This window comes from Aegilops tauschii, chromosome 3 (assembly GCF_002575655.3).
Source record: "Aegilops tauschii subsp. strangulata cultivar AL8/78 chromosome 3, Aet v6.0, whole genome shotgun sequence".
Classification (NCBI taxonomy): Eukaryota; Viridiplantae; Streptophyta; class Magnoliopsida; order Poales; family Poaceae; genus Aegilops; species Aegilops tauschii.
In genome coordinates, this window is record NC_053037.3 from 508,988,474 (window position 1) to 509,012,213 (window position 23,740).

A 23,740-nucleotide genomic window follows, 5' to 3' on the forward strand; every position below is an offset into this window, starting at 1 on the left:
TTAGACTTGGCTTAGCTTCAGATGGATTTAACCCATTTGGCCACCAGAGGGCCACATATAGCATGTGGCCAGTGCTTGTTATTCCTTACAACATGCCTCCAAATGTCTGCACCAAAGAATCAAACTACATGATGGCCTTGCTCATCCCAGGTCCAAAAAGTCCTGGAAAGGATTCTGATTTGTTCATGGAGCCTCTTGTGGAGGAACGTCAATAGCTATGGAAGGGTGTTCTCACTCGAGACCTATATAGCAGCTGACCAGCTGATTTCTTTCTGCGTGTTGTTATAATTTGGTGCATCCATGATTATCCGGCTTTGGGCACTATGTCAGGGCGAACGACACATGGTTACAATGCATGTGTTCGCTGTGACAGGAATCCGCTGTCATACGCAATACTTAGCAAGATCGGTGACATTAGACACCGCCGTTTCCTTGCCAAGGACAAGCCGCATCCTAGAAAATACCGAAGACATGTGTTCAATGCAAATCATGAAAACCGTGATGCGCCAAAGAGGCTCACCGCCGATGAGTTGCAAGTGGAATTAGAGAAGGTCAGGAATATTACACCAGGAAACCATCCTGGTAATGGTAGCGGGAAAAGGAAGCGTGGCAGGTTAGAACAGAGATTATTGTTTCCCCGCAGGTCCACTTTGTGGGACTTGGAGTATTGGAAAGATTTGGATCCGCGGCATAATCTTGATGTGATGCACATCGAGAAAAATATATGTGACAGCATTATCGGCACACTTCTTAATATTGAAGGCAAGACAAAAGATACCTTAAAATCTAGGATTGATTTAACACACCTGGGTATCAGAAAGGATTTGCAGGTGCAAGATGAAGGTAAACCACGGGATATGGCACCAGCTGTGTACGTCTTGGACAAGGTAAAAAGAAAAGAATTCTGCGAGGTCCTGTCACGTGTCAGATTCCCACATGGATTTGCTTCCAACCCTGAAAGGAGAGTCAGTGCAGATGGAAACAAGGTACAAGTGTTGAAAACTCATGACTGCCACGTCCTACTTCAAATGGTTTTACATGTTATCCTTAGAGGATTGGGCCGCCCTGACTTATACACAGCAGTTGCAGAGTTGGGACAATTCTTCAGGGAACTCTGTAGTAGGAATATCAGGATAGATGCTTTGGAGCGTCTTAGAGACAAGATACCAACTATCCTATGCGACCTTGAGAAGATATATCCTCCAGCCTTCTTTGATGTGATGGTGCATTTGGCTGTTCATCTACCTGATGAGGCACTACTTAGAGGTCCAGTACAGTATGGCTGGATGTACCCTATTGAAAGGCGGTTAGGCACTTTCAAGGGCTATGTTAGGAACAGAGCTAGACCCGAGGGTTCCATTGCAGAGGCCTACATTGCTACAGAAGCGTTGACATTCTGCTCAAAATACATTGAAACAGCTAATCAGCTTAGCAAAGAGGTGGGTGAAGACAATCCCGGGCTCAATGTTTTCGATTATTCTGTTCGAGTTACAGGGACGAGTCGACAAGAGGACAAACCTAAAGATTTGGACAAAATGGTTTGGTATGTCTTGAATAACTGTCGTGAGATACTACCTTATATCAAGTAAGTGCAGTACTGCAGCTTATACATCGTAATCTACTAAACTTGCAGCACATTCTTATATATTTAGATGTTTGACGCGATCACTATGTTGTGTAGCATCTACAAAGAGGAGTTACTGCCGCAAAATCCAAGAAACATTGACAAACTGGTTATGGCAGGATTTGCGAAATGGTTCAAGAACCATGTAAGCTTTTGAAGTGCACTGTCAGTTTTTTTAATATATTGAGTACATAAGATGATCAGCTTGTCTATTTTCTCACCATAGGTTAAGAAGATGCAAGAGGATGGGCAGGCAGTTGATGATGCCCTTTACTTACTAGCAATGGGTCCTGATACTCGGGTAAGACATTATGAATCTTGCGTTGTTGGAGATGTGCGCTACAACACCCTTACACGAGACGAAGGCATGAAGACACAAAACAGTGCCATCATGAGCACGGATACGTATGACAAAGAGACAACTGAAATGTATGCTAACATAACAGACATTGTTCAGTTGCAGTATATCTCCAGTTTCGAGGATCATCAGTGTGTGGTTCTGTTGTGCTGTCATTGGTATAACCTGTTTTCCAGGATCGCAAAACCCAGAGCTGATGATTATTTCAAATCCATCATTGTCAAGGCGGAGTACCAAACCAACGACCCTTTTATTTTGGCAAATCAAGCAACACAAATATTTTTCTTGGAAGACACATTTGCACGTAGAGATGACTGGAGAGTATTGCAAAGGTTTGAGCAGAGGAATTCATTTAATGAAGTTGCACAACAAGATGATGCTTACACTGCTCCTGATGTACAAGATAACACAGATGTTCCAAATATCTTTGAGAACCATCACGTCAATGACGCCGGCGAAAAGATTGCCTGTCATGCTGTGGACATACAAGAGTTGATCAAGAAGAGGCCAACGTTCGAGGACGTTGAGGACGAAGAAGAAGATGACACCGTGGGGAATTACGATTCAGACTGATACACATGGCAAAGATGTTGACGCTGCTGCTGCGGATGATGATTACATTGCTTTTGTCGTATTTGCCTGTCAGAAGACGTTTTTTATCTACTATGTGAAATTGTGTTTGCTATGACAACTGAAACCTGATGAACATGTTGTTTAGTATTTTGCTGTGAGAACATCACTTGTTATGTATGCTGATTTGTGTTTGGTGATTGTATGAGAACTAAAACATGATGACATTGTTGTTTAGTTGTACTCATATTTGGTTGTGAAACTTGAATTTGATGACATAGTTTGCTGTTGGACTGCAATTTGCTCGACGTCTTCGAATGAGAACAAAGCTGACCCGACAGGGCCTCTGCTATTTATTTATTTATATCAGCAAAAGGGTATACCCCCTGATTTCCGTTAATAGAAATCATTAGATGTTCACAACACTATGCCCAGCCTGCTACATAGGTTTCATTCATTACTAGTTTCCGCAAAGTGCTCATGTCGTAGCCACTGAATACATCACGAGTGCTACATATACTGCAAATAAAGAGACAATCATCCTACAGAGCACATTGATCTTTCCCATTATCTTCACAAGCTCTTTCATCTCCTCATTGCTGTCAAGGCCGTTTAGCAGCTGTAGCTTGGCCATGATCAGAGGAACTGCATCTTTAACCTTCCGCTCTGCATCTTCCTCTTCTGTCGTTCCTTCAGTTACTTGTCCAACACCCCAACCTGCTGGTATTGGGATTCCTCGGCTAACCAAATAATCAGCGTAGTTGCATTCCCCCACATCAGCAACTTTCCAGAAATACAAATCACACGAATCTTCCCTTTTCTGCATGAATCAAATTGGAAGATCATCAACCAAACTATTAAAAAAATCAGCAACTGAAAGCAGCAGAACAACACTTAAACATATTATTACCCCATGATTCGGGCATTTGTAGAAGACTCGGCCAGGGTTGCAGATTGTGGTTGAGACGCGACGGATGACTCTGCGTGATTTGCATCAGTGCCACCACACCAACGACAGCGGGTTGCGATGAGCAATCGGCTGCGGTGCGCGTGCCGGCGGGGGTGTGATGAGACCCACAGGCGATGCTACGGGTGGCGACTTGGCGCATATCTGGTTGTTGCCTGCTGAAGAGCAGGTGGACGAGCAGCCAGCGGACATGGTTGTTGCGGCCAAAGCTTCTGATGCTAGGCAGAGTAAGTAGAGAAGAGGAGAAGTGAACGTTGGATATGTCAGTTTCATTACTTGCAGAGTAGCATCACACCATATATAATCATAGTCTAGGTTTGGATTCGAACTAGCTACAGGAGGGACCTCCTTGTTTTGCGAAAAAATATTTCTCCACCTGACAGCTGGGACCCACCGGCTGTATCTTCGCATGGAAGGAAGTGCCTCCTTGTTTTGCAAAAAAATTATTCATCCCGTTGACAGCTGGGACCCGTCAGATTTGGTGACTGACTTGTGGGCCTACTAAGCGGACGTGTACGCACGGCTTTGTCAACTTAATCAACAAATGATTCTAGCAGCTGGACCGTTGGATGTTAATCCAACAGCCGTGATCCTTCTACAACCTCTGTTCTTGCTCCTATCTCCCGTGGGCGGCACCGCAGCTGTGCTGCCGCGCACCCAAACTAGTGAAGTTTCCCACTCCTCTCCATCTGCGACTCCACTGCCCCGTCTTCCCCATCTCCGGGTCGTTCCAGCCTGGGTGCGCTCGGCACGGTGTGGTCAACGTGGTCAACAACCGAGAGTCATCGGAAGATGACTGTACGTGAGAGGCTGACAGTGGGGACGCACCATGCCCATGGACGCATGCATGCAACGGAACACGGCGAGGTCAACGTGGTCAAGGAACGACTTCCATTGGAAGTATACTGTACGTGGAGAGTCTCAGCTGGGTCCACGGCCGCAGCAAGTAAGTGCCTCCTTATTACGTGAAAAATAATGATTCCTCCAACTGACAGCAGGGACCCACTGGACGGGCCACCGTATTTTGCAAAAAAAACATTTGCCCCTGACTACTGGGACCCACCTGACGGGCCACCGTATTTCGTGAAAAAACGTCCCCCCTGTCAGCTCGGACCCACTCGAAGTGCCTCCTTATTACGCACAAAAAAATGAATACTCCCCCGGCTAGCTGGGACCCACCTTGGTGGGAGGCTGACTTGTGGGCCTACTAAGTTGACGGGGACGAAGGGCTTTGTCAACTTAGTCAATATGAACGATTCTAGCTCCAGTGACCATACGATGTCCATCCAACGGCCGTAGTGCTTCTTCAACATCTGGTCTTCTTGCTCCAGCCGCCCAAAGCAGCGCCGGTCGTGCCGCATGCTCCTGCCTCCCGTGGCCGGCTGTGCTGCCGCGGAGGCCTCATCGCCCCCTACTATTCCCACCGCTGGCCAGGCCCTGCGGCGATGGCAGCCTCACACCGTAGCTGAACCAGTGAACCCTCGTACTCCTCTCTGCGCGGGCTTCCACTGCCGCGTCTTCCCCGGCTCCGCATCGTCCCCTTCCTAGGCCTCGCCGTCGTCCACCGCCGTGGTGCTCTCCGCGCGGCGTGCTCAACGTGGTCAAGGAACGACTCCCGTCAAAAGAGTACTGTACGTGGAGAGGCTGACAGCTGGGTCCACGGCCACAGCCCAGTTTTTTTGTGATTTGCCAAGTCGCTTTGTCAAGCCTGTTGGGCTGCAAATCTTTCAAGACGAGGAGAGCTTTCATTCGGTTGGCCGAGAAAATGGCCCATCAGTAATGACAAATGGGATGTACATTTTTAAAACACATCAAACCGACAATTAGTTTCAAATATCTTTTTTTATTTTGAGATTTTAAATTACATTAATTTTTATGCGTGGAGAATTTGTTGGATTTTATAGTGATATACATTTATTTTTAAAATCAGTTTGAATGTGAGTCGAAATTTAGGGATTAAAAACAGTTCGGACCGCACCAAAATATGCAAAATTTCGTATAATTTTTTAACCGTGGCCACAATATGGGCTATAATGCTAACAAAAAGAATATGGGCTCCAAAAAACCTTAATAATTAGCAAATGGGCTGTAAATTATTAGAAATACTGGCAGATGGGCTGTATGCTGTTTTCCACAGATTTGAGGCTTTCCTAAAAAAAGGTTGACGCACAACCAGTGACTGTTGGATGGCCATCCAACGGCCGTCGTGCTTCTTCAATCTCTGCTCTTCCTGCTCTAGCTGCTCAAACAAGCGCCGGCGGGACTGCCTGCTCCCTCCTCCCCGCGGCCGGCTCTGTTGCTGTGCGGGCCTCACTGCCCCACTGTACTCCCATCGCTGGCCTAGCCATCCCTCTACTCACCCACACCTGCTGTTATTCTCCGGCGACGGCAGACGAAGCAGTAAACCCTCGTACAGTCGTACTCCCCTCAGTGTGGGAAACAACTGCCGAGTCTTCCCTGCCTCCGTGTCGTTCCCTTCCTAGGCCTCGCCGTCGTCCACCGCCCTGGTGCTCTCGGCGCGGCCTGGTCAACGTGGTCAACGACCGACATGCATTTGAAGTGGACTGTACGTGGAGAGGCCGACAGTTGGGTCCACGGCCGCACGCAAGGAAATGCCTCCTTGTTACGCGCAAAATAATGATTCCTCCACCTGACATCAGGGACCCAACGAAAGGGCCTCTGTATTTCGTGAAAAAAACGTTACCGCCGCTGACAGCTCGGACCCACTAGCTATATCTTCGCATGCAAGGAAGTGCCTCCTTATTATGCACACAAAAATGAATACTCCCCCTGTTAGCTGGGACCCATTATAGTGGCAGGCTGACTTGTGGGCCTACTAAGTTGACGGGGACGGGGGGCTTTGTCAACTTAGTCAATATGCACGATTCTAGCTCAAGTGACCGTACGATGTCCATCCAACGGCCGTAGTGCTTCTTCAACCTCTGGTCTTCTTGCTCCAGCCGCCCAAACCAGTGCCGGTCGTGCCTCGTGCTCCTGCCTCCCGTGGCCGGCTGCGATGAGGCGGTGGCCTCACCGCCCCCTACTACTCCCACCGCTGGCAGGCCATCCCTCTACTCACCCACACCCCCTGTTATTCTGCGGCGACGGCAGCCTCACACCGCAGCGAACCAGTGAACCCTCGTACTCCTCTACGCGTGGGCATCCACTGCCGTGTCTTCCCCAGCTCCGCGTCGTCCCCTTCCTAGGCCTCGCCGTCGTCCACCGCCCTGGTGCTCTCGGCGCGGCGTGGTCAACATGGTCAAGGAACGGCTTCCATCGGACGTGGACTGTACGTGGAGAGGCTAACAGCTGGGTCCACGGCCGTAGCAAGGAAGTGCCTCCTTATTACGTGCAAAATAATTATTCCTCCACCTGACAGTGGGGACCCACCGGACGGGCCACCGTATTTTGCAAAAAATCGTTTGCCCCTGACTGCTGGGACCCACCAGCTACATCTTCGCACGCAAGGAGTGCATCCGGGCAAAAAAAACGATTCGCCCCCCTGACTGCTAGGACCCACCAGCTACATCTTCGCAGGCAAGGAAGTGCCTGACAGTCGGCACCCACCTGGTCGAAGCGTACGTAGCGGTGTCATTCTGGTCGCGAACGTGTACGTACATATATACTGGTGGATGTAGAGGCGCGCACGTGTCGTAGTAGAGGCGCGTACGTGTCGTAGTAGAGGCGCGCACGTAGCATGTACACGTATGTACAGCGGCCAGGGTGCAAGAAAGAAAATACGGCCACGTATGTGTACATACGGGCGGGGTCTCGAACGCCTACTCGCGCAACCGTAGGGCCAGGGCTCGTGTACATGGCTCGGTCGGAACGGAGAAACAGTGTCGTCGTCGTGTTCATGGGGAGGCAACGGAATGCGTCGTGTTCATGGGGAGGCAACGGAATGTGTCGTGTTCATGGGGAGGGGTGTGGCGTACCGCAAAACGGAGGAAACGGTCCTTCTACGGTCGACACGGGGGTCCTGTTGATCGGGAGGAGTGTGGCGTACCGCAAAACGGAGGAAACGGACCTCCTACGGTCGAAACGGGGGTCCTGTTGATCGGGAGGGGTGTGGCGTACCGCAAAACGGAGGAAACGGACCTCCTACGGTCGAAACGGGGTCCTGTTGATCGGGAGGGGTGTGGCGTACCGCAAAATGGACGAAACGGACCTCCTGCGGTCGAAACGGGGGTCCTGTTGATCGGGAGGGGTGTGGCGTACCGCAAAACGGACGAAACGGACCTCCTACGGTCGAAACGGGGGTCCTGTTCATCGGGAGGGGTGTGGCATACCGCAAAACGGGACTCCACGGGATACTGTTCATCTCCACCGTCGACCTCCTCCAGCCTCCACGGGTTCCTGGTCATCCAGCCTCCACCACGCGCTACTCCACCGGCTACTGTTCAACCACCCCTCCACGGGCACCCCTCCATCGTCTACTGTTCATCCAGCCCTCCACACCACGGGGTCCTGTTCAACCACCCCTTCACGGGCACCCCTCCACCGTCTACTGTTCATCCAGCCCTCCACACCACGGGGTCCTGTTCAACCACCCCTCCACGGGCACCCCTCCACCGTCTACTGTTCATCTAGCCCTCCACACCACGGGGTCCTGTTCAACCACCCCTCCACGGGCACCCCTCCACCGTCTACTGTTCATCCAGCCCTCCACCACACCACGGGGTCATGTTCATCCAGAGGCAACGCCACCGCTCACTGTTCATCCAAACCCCCCCCCCCCCGCAACACTCACTGTTCATCCCAGAGGCAGCATCGATCAGCTTCAGTTAGCAGCAGTAGCGAAGGAATTGCTCGATCGGGTTCAGTTAACAGCCATCGATCGATCGCTCGGGTTCAGTAACGCGTAGCCTACAGTGCAATTGCTCGGGTTCAGTTAGAGCCCAATGCCTCGCTCAGGTTCAGTTAGAGCCAACGACTCGCACACACGCGCGTACGTGTACGAGAGAAACGCGCATCGCTCGGCCCCTCACCTCCCACCGTAACCGGGAACTCCCCGAAATTTTCCTCGCATCGCTTCTACCACGGTTTTTTCCGTCATGGACGGCCCAAAGAATGTCATGCAGCTGCGTCTCCGGCCTGCCGAGGATGAAAAGCCCATTTTCTGTCATGATTTTTTGTCATAGAAGTAGGAGCCCCCACATCTATGATGATACCGGGTTTTGTCACAATTATCGTCATAGAAGTGTCATATGTATGACAGAAAAAATTTCGTTCGGCCCAAAATGTCATGGATGTGTCTTTTTTTGTAGTGCATGTTCTGCCTCCGCTTGCGAGGTTGATTCCGACGCCGTCCCCTCTCTCCATCCCTCCCTCTCGTTTTGGCCAAGGAGTCCTCGTCGCCGGCGAGAGCTCTGGCGGAGCTGCGACTCCCTCTGTTTCCTTCTCCCCTCCTCCTCACCTGACTAGCGGGGCCCGCTAGTCAACCACTATGTACGCGCGCGAAGCGGTATGAGTGGTGGCGCCCCTGGGCTTTACGCCTTCGACGTCACCCCCCCCAGTCTGTTTATTTTTATTCAAATTCATTTAAATTTACAGAACACTTCAAACAGCCATAACTCCTCAACCATAAATCCAAATGAATTGATTCTTTTTGCATCTTGTTCTTTGCAAAGAAATCTAGCAGCTCACCGAAGATGAGATTTTTTTGAGCTGTTTAGAATTTCTGGTGATTTTCAGAAGTGCTCTTGATATTTTCTTTTTGTGTTTAAAATTATTTTCAGAGGGTGAGGCTTGTCTTGAGGATCAACAGAAGGCTTGTGAACCTCATCTGCACTAAGGCAAGCCACAGCAACATTTTCATGGTGTCATTTCAATATTTATGATTTTCTTATTTGAATGAAATGATTAATCCATGCATTTAAATAACTATTGTGTTATTTATATTCTGTTAAGTGTTTGTTAGTTAATATGCTTGATTTACAGAATGTGGAAACTAGCTTAGTTGGGAAAGCAAAGCTAAGATCTATTTGTGGTGATGATAGAAATAATTTTGTTATGCATGTTAGTAATTATTTAAAGTTATGTTCTTGCATAAATAAAATGATAAAAATTTGCTAGAAAATATTCTGTTAAGTACTGGTTTAGTCATTTTACTTGACTTACATAATGTTTGAACCTCACTTAGTTGGTAAAGAAATTAGGATTTGTTTGTGGTATAATCTTTGTTATACACGTGAGAAATTTATCGAAGTTATTTTCTTGCATGAGAAAATAATAAAACTTGCTGTAAAATATTTCGGTTAAAATGTGAGTTACCTTGATCAGCAAAGTAAAATAAGTTGTTGATGTTTATGCTTAGTGTGAATATGGTTGGCATTAGTCATTCTCGTTATTATGTGATGCATGTGTAGTTTTGCATTTCATGCCATGCTATGACACCGGCATTTTCATTTTAAGTAGAACCTGAATATAACTCAACTTGAATATACTGTTGACTGGGTCATGGTGCTGCTGAATCGAGTTTTTCCCAGTGCAACCACATTTGCCTTTGTGGGAAGGCCTTGATTCGGTCCATTGACATTGCCTCTGGTCGGTGCCTCCAACTAGGGAAGGTTACGTCGTGCTTACCCTGGCCCGGTAAGCAGGCATAACCTTGTGTGCCCATTGTTGAGATTATGGTACCTGGTCCCCGAGTGGGATTGTTTTGGCCACGACGGTGGTCGGTGTGTCTTTGGTAGACACGGGGCCACCCAGGACTAGCCCGTTGGGGATTGGGTCGGAGTGGCCGGGAGAGTGTCATGGCAATGGAAGGGTTTCGTCGGAATGGCGTTGGTCCACCCGAATGGGAGTGCGAGGCCATGGGTTCCGTGGTCTGGGTACAGTGTGCTACCTTTGCAGAGTGTATAATCTATCGATAGCCGATTCCACGGTCACGGACACCTCGTAGTAGGTCCCACCATGAGTCAACATTTAATAAAATTTGCACACTAAGCTATGAACTTTGCATTGGTGAGGATGGCAGAAAGGCCATCGCGATGTTCGGGACCAAATTTTGGTCGTGGTTGTGATCGCCGTAAGGATCATGAGTTACTCCTGTTAAGACCACGTTGATGGTTTGTTTGTGATCCAAGAATGGTCACGGTTGGTAAGTTGTCCCGAGGGACGTTCGAGCATGATCACAGCATGTTGGACATATAGTGTTGCATTATTATTAATTGGTTAAGTATCATGATATTGTTTGCCATTATGATTATGCCTGTTGTGAGCTTGCAAGTACATTCAATGTACTGACCTGGCGTGTCATGACAGATTTCAGGAAAGTCTCATTGGAGAGGAGCGCTGCTCGAGTCTAGATCGTGTCCACATCGGTGTCCCTGTGATATGGAGCTTCCGCTATGACGTTATTCCGCTGCCGCATAGTTATTATGATCGAGGCCCCTTTATGTTCACTAAATAATGTACATATTGTTCAGCCGCACCGAGCGTGCCGCTTGGCCTCGACAACTGTTGTAATATAAACTCTGGTCCGCTAGCATCAATAAAGCGGTTTCTGTACCAAGATGTTGTGTGTTGCCAGAAGACATGGTCTCTGGGCTGGCAATGCATGGTAAACCGGTTGCTCTGAGCCGGGGTGCCACAACGCTTGGTATCAGAGCCGCGCTGACTGTAGGCCATGCTAGACTGCGACGTGTTAACTGGACGTTAGATACGAGTTTAAGTTGAGTGCCGGTAGAATTTTAGCTGGTTGTTGCATTGCATGCATATGGTTTATATTTTTGTGCTAACCTACTAATGGTTGTGAGTGTAGATGGCTCCGGTCCCGTATTCGTGCCAGTTGCAGCTGATGCCGTACACGTCACCGCACCTCCTTCGCAATGTGTGGCGTCGGCTGTACCCTCTCGGAGACGACCCAGTCTATCGTGTGTACCGGGAGCATCTAGCTGATTCAGTGTATGAGTATCACGCAGTGGTCACTCTGCGCATTAGTTCCGATTCCACCTCTTATACTCGTACTTCTCGGAGCGGTTACGCCTCCACCGCTTCTCAGGCTGTCCAGTTTGCTACGTTCGAGGTCCTTGTCGAGCTTCGCTACAACGAGGTCTGTATGCAGAACCACCCAGGTTTCTATTACTACCCATCTCTGCACGACAATGGTCGTGTCCGTTTCCCTATCATTGATCCGGAGTCTGATAGTGTTGCTAGCCACCTTGCTCGTTATGTCACTGCTAGCTATCTTATGATCCACGAGCTGGCTCGAGAGCTGACTCGTGCCCGTACTGCCTTAGCCGCTGCTTTAGTCACTACTAGATCTGCCACTACTCCATCTTTTCTGGGTTTTACCCCTTATATTCCAGCCAGTTCTAGTTCCCCTATTTTGCCGGTTACTCCTCCGAGTAGCACGGGCGTCTTGGACGTGAATCCTCTCAGTACTCCTGCCGAGTGGGTTTCAATTCTCGCTACTCATGTAGCCCCGATGCTTCATCCTACCCGTGCCCTTGAGGGAGAACCCTCGAGGCAGCGCCGTCGTGTTACCTTTAACCCGGAGGTTTCCGTTAACTACGTCAGTTCAGGATCCGAGACCGCTTCAAGGGAGGACACCGCAGCACCAGCAGAGCAGTAGTATCTTTGAGTATTCGCAGTCGTCTGGATGATGTACAGATGTAGTCGTACGAGTCATGATGTTTCGTTGCATGTATGAGAGTAGCCGAACCTAGCATGTCGTTAATCTTTCATGTATGAGTCTATGTATAATTATGTTGGGACTTTATTCGCCGTATTTTCTTCGCTCTTTTGTTTTTCTTCCGGGATTTGTTGCTAGCTTTTCCCCAATTTATTCTTGGATGTTTCTCATCTCGATTGCGTTGTCTTGGGAAAAATCCAAAATAGGATGACGCGGGGAGGCAGCAGTAGCAACGTTCGTGAGGGAACTCCTGTTCGTCGTTCCGCACGACAGGCAGGACATTCTCCCGAACCATACGTTCCGCCACCACATCCACCGCCAAATCCGCCCTCCACCGAGCAAATTCAGCGTATGTTTGAGGAAAGAAGGAACAATGATCTAATCAAAATATTAAGAAGTGCACAAGCTATGGTTGGATAGAATGGAAATCAGAACGGTCATCACTCAAAGCTGTCAGATTTTCAAAGGACCAAGCCCCAGTTTCAGTCAGATTGTTGACCCATTGGATGCAGATGATTGGCTGCGTACCATTGAGAAAACGCTTGAGATTGCTCGTACTGAAGAAGATGATAAAGTTGCATTTGCAACTCATTACCTTGAAGGCACAACTGCCATATGGTGGGAAAATACAAAAGCCATGTGGCCTATTGATGAGGAAATCACTTGGGAAAAGTTTAAAGATCAGTTCCGGAAATATCATATCCCTACTGGAGTTATGAAGACCAAGCAGCGTGAATTTCTCGCACTCGTCCAAGGAAATCAGTCTATGGGTGAATATTTGCAAAAATTCAATCATCTGGCCCGTTACTCTCTTTATGATGTGGCCACTGAAGAAAGGAAGATTGATAGATTTCTTGGAGGCTTAAATCCGCAACTCCGGTGTACTCTCAGTATGCTTGATTTCCTAGATTTCCAAAGTGTGGTGAACAAGGCTTTCGTTGCTGAACGGGAGCACAAGCTTATGTCAGATAATAGGCCTGTTAACAACGACAACAAGTGTAAGTTTGAGCCAAAGAAGGATGGGCAACCCGTGCAAAAGGCTCGTACCCAGCAGCAGACTCAGGTGGAATACAAGCCAAATTGGCAACAGAATGTTAACAAGACCACCACTCAAGTCAAGAATGTCGTGACCAACCCAATACATGAAGAGCGTCATCACAATAATTCTTGCTTCAATTGTGGGCAGAACGGACATTATGCCAGACAGTGCCCCAAGAACAACAAGGCGAATGCCCTAATCAGGCCACAAGTCAACTTTATGGAGTCATGGCCGACCCAGCAAAACTTCACTGGGCACGTGCATCATATCTCCGCTGATGAAGCCCAAGAGAAGCCAGAAGTCGTCATTGGTATGTTTTCTGTTAATGACATACCTGCCGTAATTTTATTTGACTCTGGGGCTTCCCATTCTTTTATTTCTTGGAGTTTTGCTGCCCAAAACAAATTTCCTTGTACGCTTTTGGGCAAAAATATGCTGGTACAAACCCCGGGATCTATAATCAAGAGCAATCTGGTCTGCCGAGATCTGGAAATCAGTATCAACGGAGTCTACTTTCCAACCTCTCTGATCATCATTGAGTCTGAAAAGTTGGATATTATATTGGGTATGAATTGGTTGACCAAATATCAAGTTTTCATAAACAGCGCAACACGAGAAGTCACCTTGACCAGTCTGGATGGGCAGACTACCAAATTCTATGCTCGCAAGAATATACCCAAGCAAGAATTGGTTTGCACCGCTCTGGCAGAATTGGAATTAATACCTGTGGTCAGCGAGTACCTTGATGCATTTCCAGAAGAACTGCCAGGCATGCCACCAGATCGGGAACTGGAATTTGCAATAGAACTTGTGCCCGGAACTGCACCGTTATACAAGAAGTACTACCGAATGCCCTCATCAGAATTAGTGGAGCTAAAGAAACAGCTTGATGAATTGCTCCAGAAAGGATATATTTGTCCCAACTCTTCACCATGGGGATCACCTGCAATTTTCGTGGACAAAAAGGATGGCAGTCTCCGCATGTGCGTAGATTACCGCCAGCTGAATGAGGTCACCATAAAAAATAAAGATCCGCTGCCAAGGATTGATGATTTGGTTGATCAGCTCAGTGGGCTAAAGTGTTCTCTAAGATCTATTTACGGGCCGGATATCACCAGCTCAAGATTGAAAAGGAGGATATTCCTAAGACCGCATTCACTACTCGGTACGGTCTTTATGAATATACCTTGATGCCCTTTGGTCTCACCAATGCCCCTGCTTTCTTCATGCACATGATGAACAAAGTATTCATGGACTTCCTCGACAAATTCGTGGTACTCTTCATCGATGACATCCTCATTTAATCCAAGGTTGAAGAAGATCACAAGGATCACCTCCGAGCAGTGCTACAACGACTCTGCGACCATCAGCTATACGCCAAATTCATTAAATGCGAATTTTGGCTCAAGAAAGTTAGGTTTCTCGGACATGTACTATCCGCTGAAGGTATAGCCGTGGACCTGAGCAAAGTAAAGGATGTGCTTGATTGGGTGCCGCCCACGACTGTGACGTAGATCCGGAGTTTTCTCGGACTAGCTAGATACTATCGTCATTTCATTGAAGGGTTTTCCAAGATTGCTAAACCCATGACAGATCTGCTCAAAAAGGATAAGAAGTTTGAATGGACGGAGGACTGTGAGAAAAGTTTTAATGAGCTAAAGATACGACTGACAACCGCACCCGTATTGACTCTTCCAGATATTTATCGCAGTTTTGATGTGTATTGTGACGCCTCCAGGCAAGGCATTGATTGCGTACTTATACAAGACAGCAAGGTAGTAGCATATGCGTCGCGACAGCTATGACCCCACGAGGGAAATTATCCCACTCATGATTTGGAATTGGCTGCGGTGGTTCATGCGCTAAAAATTTGGAAACACTACCTCATTGGAAAAAGGTGCCAAATTTTTACCGACCACAAAAGTCTCAAATACATCTTCACTCAGCTAGATTTAAACCTCCGTCAGCGAAGATGGCTAGAGTTGGTCAAGGATTATGACCTTGGAATAAATTAGCACCCGGGCAAGGCCAACGTAGTTGCCGATGCACTCAGTCGAAAGCCCGTCAGCTTAAATGTCATATTGAGATCCTTGCCGCCCGAACTCCAAGAGGAGATCGCTCAACTCAACCTGGTCATAGTGGACGCTGGCCTCGCGAATACTTTGGAAGTTACCCCCACACTTGAGGCAGAAATCCACAAGGCCCAGCCAGCTGACGCCGAGCTGCAAAGACGTGCCAATGGCCAGATGGCAGAGTAGACCCCAGATTTCTCCAAGGACAAATTCAGTACCCTCCGATTCCATGGACGGATTTGTGTACCCAATCAACCGGACTTAAGGAATAAAATCCTGTCAGAAGCACATGAGTCCTCATATTCCATTGACCCGGGAGGTATGAAAATGTATGAGGACCTTAGACAAATATTCTGGTGGGATGGAATGAAGAAAGACATTGCCTATTTTGTAGCCTGTTGCGACATATGCAACAAGGTGAAGGCAGAGCATCAGAAGCCAGCCGGAATCCTCCAATCGCTGCCGGTTTCACAATGAAAGTGGGATGACGTTTGTATGGATTTCATTACGGGATTGCCTAAGACTCAGCGAGGCAATGATGCAATCTGGGTCATAGTGGACACCCTAACCAAGGTTGCTCACTTCATTTCGATCAGCACCAGATACAGAGCAGATCAACTTGCACAGCTGTATGTATCCAGAATAGTCAGTCTGCATGGAGTACCCCGAACTATCACTTCCGACCGAGGTTCCCTGTTTACCTCCGCTTTTTGGTCACGCCTCCATCAAGTCTGTTGGACAGCACTGAAATATAGTACTGCTTATCATCCTCAGACGGATGGACAGACAGAACGAGTAAATCAAATACTCGAAGATATGTTGCGAGCCTGTGCTTTAGCCCAAGGACCTAAATGGGAAGACTGCTTGCCATATGCTGAGTTTTCCTATAACAACAGTTTCCAGACCAGTCTAAAAATGTCACCGTATGAAGCTCTGTATGATCGTAAGTGCCGCACTCCTTTAAATTGGTCTCAACTGGAGATAGCCGCATCTTCGGAACAGATCTCATGACGGAAGCTGAGAAACAAGTTAAGGAAATCAGAGACAGATTGCAATTGGCCAAATCTCGACAGAAGAGTTATTATGATGCAAAGCACCGACAAATCAGTTTTGAACCCGGAGAACACGTATACCTCCGAGTCACTCCTATGAAGGGAGTCAAGAGATTTCAGACTCATGGAAAGTTGGCCCCCAGATTTAATGGTCCATTCCTGGTTATGTCTCGAGTGGGTACTGTTGCATATCAATTGGAACTACCCGCTGAGTTGGCAGACGTGCACAACGTGTTTCATGTTTCCCAATTGAGACGATGCATGTCCCCGCCTGAGAAAAGGACTGCTATGGCTGAGGTCGAATTGGAAAATGATTTAACTTATGAAGAGAGACCGTTCAGAATTTTGGATCAGATGGAAAGGGTCACTCGCAGTAAAGTAAGGAAATTTTACAAAGTTCAGTGGGAGCATCACACAGAGTCAGAATCAACTTGGGAGCAGGAAGAATTTCTACAATCACATTATCCAGAGTTGTTTTCCCAAGCAACCGAATCTCGAGGACGAGATTCATTCTAAGTGGGGGAGGTTTGTGACAGCCTGGTTTTTGCCCTCTCTCATTTGCTTGATTTTCATTTGAAGTCATTTTGAAATTTGGAGTTTTTGAATCTTTTCATATGGACATAAACACTTGGGTACCCTTGGCTTTCACCCAAGTGCTTCATTTCCCTCCCTAATCATCATTCCCCTTCTGATCCATCCCAAAATAATCTTTGGAATATTTTTCTTAAATGAAAAATATTCATTTTTCTCTCAAAAACCCTAGCCAGATCAATATGCTCCAAAGCAACCCTAATTTTTATGGCCCAGAAAAATCTGAGATAATTCACAAATATTCTTTGAACCCTAGGGCACCTTCCTGAGCAAAAATATGTCATCACTTTTTGGAATATTTTTGCTACAGAAAATATTTTCTGTTCTGGACAGAAAGGGTGGTTTCTACAGCAACTACCATTTTACTTGCTCCATTGTGCCTGGGTTTTCTTGTGCATTTTCACCTTAGTAACTCTTGGCTAACCTCCAAAGCACAGCCTCTAACTCCCAGCCATTTGACCTCAGTAACCTCTCCAAGTTACTGACCAGAAACTTACCTGGCGTGTAAAAACTTCTCTACTACACGTGGATCCAAACCAAAGCGTGGTAACATCTCAATCTACCACAAATAACACGCCAGACATGGAGTTTAGGCTTAGCTCGGCCTGATGTCATAGTCCACGCGGTGACCGCGTTCGTCCAGGGGTGCTGGCATGCGTGTCGACGCGCTCTGAGTGCCGCCGAGCGCTCTGTTCCGCGCGTGCTCGCTTCCTCGACTGCCGTAGCACGCCAAACTTTGCCACCATCTTCGTCTCAACTCCCTTAACTCCCCTCTGGCGCTCGCCGACGCCGAAGCTCGCCGCAGCGAGCATGGACACGGTCCGGCCAACCCAACAGTGCGGTGCGCACTGTGCTCGTCGCCTTCTCCTCGTTCCTGTGCTCGTCTCCATCCACCAACAGTTGCCACGTGAGCTGCGTCGCCTTCTCCCACTCTCACCGACTCCGCTCGTCGCCGGGCGCCGTGGACAGGTGTCCACCGGCGGAGCCCGAAACCCCCTCGCCGCTCGCCTATAAATGGAGCCGCCCCCAGCCTCCTCGAGCACCATCCAGCACTCCCACACACCCCACAAGCAAGTATGAAGCCGTAGCCCGGCCGGGCAGGCCGCGGGCCGCCGTCCCCGAGCTCGAGCTCGCCGGTGATCCCCTCTGGTCGCCGCGGTAGCTCCCGCCCCTCCCAGGCCAGGCGACCCTTCCAGGGCCTCCGCCCCTCTCCGGTGAAGCCGTCCCGCCCCTCTGGAGCTCCTCGAGTAGCCTCTGCTCGCCGTCTTCTTCATCTCCGGTGACCACCATGTTCTGCCTCCGCTTGCGAGGTTGATTCCAACGTTGTTCGACCACCCCTAGCTACGCTACGGGTACGGGCAGCTGCGCCACCATCCCCTCTCTCCATCCCTCCCTCTCGTTTTGGCCAAGGAGTCCTCGTCGCCGGCGAGAGCTCCGGCGGAGCTGCGACTCCCTCTGTTTCCTTCTCCCCTCCTCCTCACCTGACTAGCGGGACCCGCTAGTCAACCAGTCTGTACATGCACGAGGCGGTATGAGTGGTGGCGCCCCTGGGCTTTACGCCTTCGACGTCACCCCCCAGTCTGTTTATTTTTATTCAAATTCATTTGAATTTACAGAACACTTCAAACAGCCATAACTCATCAATCATAAGTCCAAATGAATTGATTCTTTTTGCATCTTGTTCTTTGCAAAGAAATCTAGCAACTCACCAAAGATGAGATTTTTATGAGCTGTTTAGAATTTCTGGTGATTTTCAGAAGTGTTGTTGATATTTTATTTTTGTGTTTAAAAATATTTTCAGAGGGTGAGGCTTGTCTTGAGGATCACCAGAAGGCTTGTGAACCTCGTCTGCACTAAGGCAAGCCACAGCAACATTTTCATGTTGTCATTTCAATATTTATGATTTTCTTACTTGAATGAAATGATTAATCCATGCATTTAAATAACTATTGTGTTATTTATATTCTGTTAAGTGTTTGTTAGTTAATATGCTTGATTTACAGAATGTGGAAACTACCTTAGTTGGGAAAGCAAAGCTAAGATCTATTTGTGGTGATGATAGAAATAATTTAGTTATGCATGTTAGTAATTATTTAAAGTTATGTTCTTGCATAAATAAAATGATAAAAATTTGCTAGAAAATATTCTGTTAAGTACTGGTTTAGTCATTTTACTTGACTTACAGAATGTTTGAACCTCACTTGGTTGGTAAAGAAATTAGGATTTGTTTGTGGTATAATCTTTGTTATACACGTGAGAAATTTATCGAAGTTATTTTCTTGCATGAGAAAATAATAAAACTTGCTGTAAAATATTTCGGTTAAAATGTGAGTTACCTTGACCAGCAAAGTAAAATAAGTTGTTGATGTTTATGCTTAGTGTGAATATGGTTGACATCAGTCATTCTCGTTATTATGTGATGCATGTGTAGTTTTGCATTTCATGGCATGCTATGACACCGGTCATTTTCATTTTAAGTTGAACCTGAATATAACTCAACTTGAATTTACCGTTGACTGGGTCATGGTGCTGCTGAATCGAGTTTTTCCCAGTGCAACCACATTTGCCTTTGTGGGAAGGCCTTGATTCGGTCCATTGACATTGCCTCTGGTCGGTGCCTCCAACTAGGGAAGGTTACGTCCTGCTTACCCTGGCCCGGTAAGCAGGCATAACCTTGTGTGCCCGTTGTTGAGATTATAGTACCTGGTCCCCGAGTGGGATCGTTTTGGCCACGACGGTGGTCGCTGTGTCTTTGGTAGACATGGGGCCACCCAGGACTAGCCCGTTGGGGATTGGGTCGGAGTGGCCGCGAGAGTGTCATGGCTGTGATCCACCCGAATGCCGTTGGTCCACCCGAATGGGAGTGCGAGGCCATGGGTTCCGTGGTGTGGGTACAGTGTGCTACCTCTGCAGAGTGTATAATCTATCGATAGCCGAGTCCATGGTCATGGACACCTCGTAGTAGGTCCCACCATGAGTCAACGTTTAATAAAATTTGCACACTAAGCTATGAACTTTGCATTGATGAGGATGGCAGAAAGGCCATCGCGATGTTCGGGACCAAATTTTGGTCGTGGTTGTGATCGCCGTAAGGATCACGAGTTACTCCTGTTAAGACCATGTTGATGGTTTGTTTGTGATCCAAGAATGATCACGGTTGGTAAGTTGTCCCGAGGGACGTTCGAGCATGATCACAGCATGTTGGACATATAGTGTTGCATTATTATTAATTGGTTAAGTATCATGATATTGTTTGCCATTATGATTATGCCTGTTGTGAGCTTGCAAGTACATTCAATGTACTGACCTGGCGTGTCATTCCAGATTTCGGGAAAGTCTCATTGGAGAGGAGCGCTCCTCGAGTCTAGATCGTGTCCACATCGGTGTCCCTGTGATATGGAGCTTCCGCTACGACGTTATTCTGCTACCGCGTAGTTGTTATGATCGAGACCCCTTTATGTTCACTAAATAATGTACATATTGTTCAGCCGCACCGAGCGTGCCGCTTGGCCTCGACAACTGTTGTAATATAAACTCTGGTCCGCTAGCATCAATAAAGTGGTTGTTTTCTGTACCAAGATGTTGTGTGTTGCCAGAAGACATGGTCTCTGGGCTGGCAATGCATTGTAAACCGGTCGCTCTGAGCTGGGGTGCCACAGCTTTGTCCACTTCAATACCTCTTTCAAACATTTTATGACCCAAGACAATGCCTTCATTAACCATAAAGTGGCACTTCTCCCAATTCAAGACAAGATTTGTTTGTTCACATCTCTGCAAAACTCGATCAAGATTGCTTAAACAATCATCAAAAGAATTCCCATAAACAGAGAAATTGTCCATGAAAACCTCAACAATCTTTTCACAAAAGCCAGAGAATATAGCAGTCATACATCTTTGAAAAGTAGCAGGTGCATTACATAAACCGAAAGGCATACGTCTATAAGCATAAGTTCCAAAGGGACAAGTAAAAGTGGTCTTTTCTTGATCAGGTTGAGAAACAGGTATTTGTGAAAAACCATATCCATCAAGGAAGCAAAAATGTGTGTGCTTAGATAATCTTTCAAGCATTTGATCAGTAAAAGGCAGAGGGTAATGATCTTTTCTAGTTGCTTTGTTCAATTTTCTAAAATCAATTACCATTCTATAGCCTGTAACAATTCTTTATGGAATAAGTTCATTCGTATCATTAGGAACAACAGTTATACCTCCTTTCTTAGGGACACAATGGATAGGACCTACCCATCTACTATCAGCTTTAAGATGGATTATACCTGCTTCCTGAAGTTTTAATATTTCCGTTCTTACCACTTCTTTCATCCTCGGATTTAACTGGCGTTGGTGGTCAACAACGGGTTTAGCATCAGGTTCCATATTAATTTTGTGTCTACATAGAGTGGGACTAATGCCCTTTAAATCATCAAGAGTATATCCAATAGCAACTGAGTGCTTCCTTAGAACTTTCAATAATCTTTCTTCTTCATGTTCTAAAAGGTTAGCAGTAATAATAACATGATATATCTTCTTTTCATCAAGATAAGCATATTTCAAAGTGTCTCGCAATTGTTTTCATTCAAATACAGGATCACCCTTTGGTGGAGGACGACCTCCTAGAGTTTCAATAGGCAAATTGTGTTTAAGCAGAGGACGTTGTTCAAAGAAAATCTTATCTATTTCATTTCTTTCATGCATATGTAAATCATTTTCATGGTCTAGCAAATATTGTTCTAGTGGATCAGTAGGAGGCACAGCTAGAAGCAAGACCAATTAATTCATCTTTACTAGGCAATTCTTTTTCATGAAGTTTTCTACTAAACTTGGAAAAATTAAATTCATGAGACTCATCACCAAAACTAACACCGACAGTTTGTTTCTCACAATCAATTTTAGCATTAACGGTCTTCAAGAAAGGTCTACCAAAGATTATGGGACAAAAATCATCTTGTGGGGAACCAAGAACAAGAAAATCAGTAGGGTGTTTTATTTTCCCACACAAGACTTCAACATCTCTAACAATCCCAATTGGTGATATAGTGCCTCTATTAGCAAGTTTAATAGTAACATATGTGTCTTCTATCTCTGCGGGTGCTATGTCATTCATAATTTCTTGATATAAGGTGTAAGTAATAGCACTTCCACTAGCACCTATGTCACATAAACCATGATAACAATGATCTCCTATTTTAAGTGAGACAATGGGCATACCAACAACAGGTCTATGTTTATCCTTTTTATCAGGTTTAGCAATTCTAGCAGCTTCTTCACAGAAGTAAATAACATGCCCATCCACATCTTCATCAAGAGAGGACTTTTTTGCTGTGGAAGAAGATGTGGATGGGCATGTTATTTACTTCTGTGAAGAAGCTGCTAGAATTGCCAAACCAGATAAAAAGGATAAACATAGACATGTTGTTGGCATGCCCGCTCTCTCAGTTAAAATAGGAGATCATTGTTATCATGGTTTATGTGACATAGGTGCTAGTGTAAGTGCTATTCCTTACACCTTATATCAAGAAATTATGAATGACATAGCACCCACAGAGATACAAGACATAGATGTTACTATTAAACTTGCTAATAGAGACACTATATCACCTATTGGGATTGTTAGAGATGTTGAAGTCTTGTGTGGGAAAATAAAATACCCTACTGGTTTTCTTGTTCTTGGTTCCCCACAAGATGACTTTTGTCCCATTATCTTTGGTAGACCTTTCTAGAACACTGTTAATGCTAAGATAGACTGTGAGAAACAAATTGTCGGTGTTAGTTCTGGTGATGAGTCTCACGAGTTTAATTTTTCCAAGTTTAGTAGAAAACTTCATGAAAAAGAATTGCTTAGTAAGGATGAATTAATTGGTCTTGCTTCTATTGTTGTGCCACCTACTGATCCTTTATAAAAATATTTGCTAGACCTTGAAAATGATTTACATATGCATGACAGAAATGAAATAGATAATATTTTCTTTGAACAACGTCCTCTGCTTAAACACAATTTTCCTATTGAAACTCTAGGAGGTCCTCGTCCACCTAAGGGTGATCATGTGTTTGAATTAAAACAATTGCCAGACACATTGAAATATGCTTATCTTGATGAAAAGAAGATATATCCTGTTATTATTAGTGCTAACCTTTCAGAACATGAAGAATAAAGATTATTGAAAGTTCTAAGGAAGCACTGGGCTGCTATTGGATATACTCTTGATGATTTAAAGGGCATTAGTCCCACTCAATGTCACCACAAAATTAATATGGAACCTGATGCTAAACCGGTTGTTGATCACCAAGGTCGGTTAACTCCAAAGATGAAGGAAGTGGTAAGAACGGAAATCTTAAAACTTCTGGAAGCAGGTATGATCTATCATATAGCTGATAGTAGATGGGTAAGTCATGTTCATTGTGTCCCTAAGAAAGGAGGTATAACTATTGTTCCTAATGATAAGAATGGACTTATTCCACAAAGAATTGTTACAGGTTATATAATGGTAATTGATTTTAGAAAATTAAATAAAGCAACTAGAAAAGATCATTACCCTCTGCCTTTTATTGATCAAATGCTTGAAATATTATCTAAGCGCGCACATTTTTGCTTCCTTGATGGATATTCTGGTTTTTCAAAACTACCTGTTTCTCAACCTGATCAAGAAAAGACCACTTTTACTTGTCCCTTTGGAACTAATGCTTATAGACGTATGCCTTTTGGTTTATGTAATGCACTTGCTACCTTTCAAAGATGTATGACTGCTATATTCTCTGACTTTTGTGAAAAGATTGTTGAGGTTTTCATGGATGATTTCTCTATTTATGGGTAGTCTTTTGATGATTGTTTAAGCAA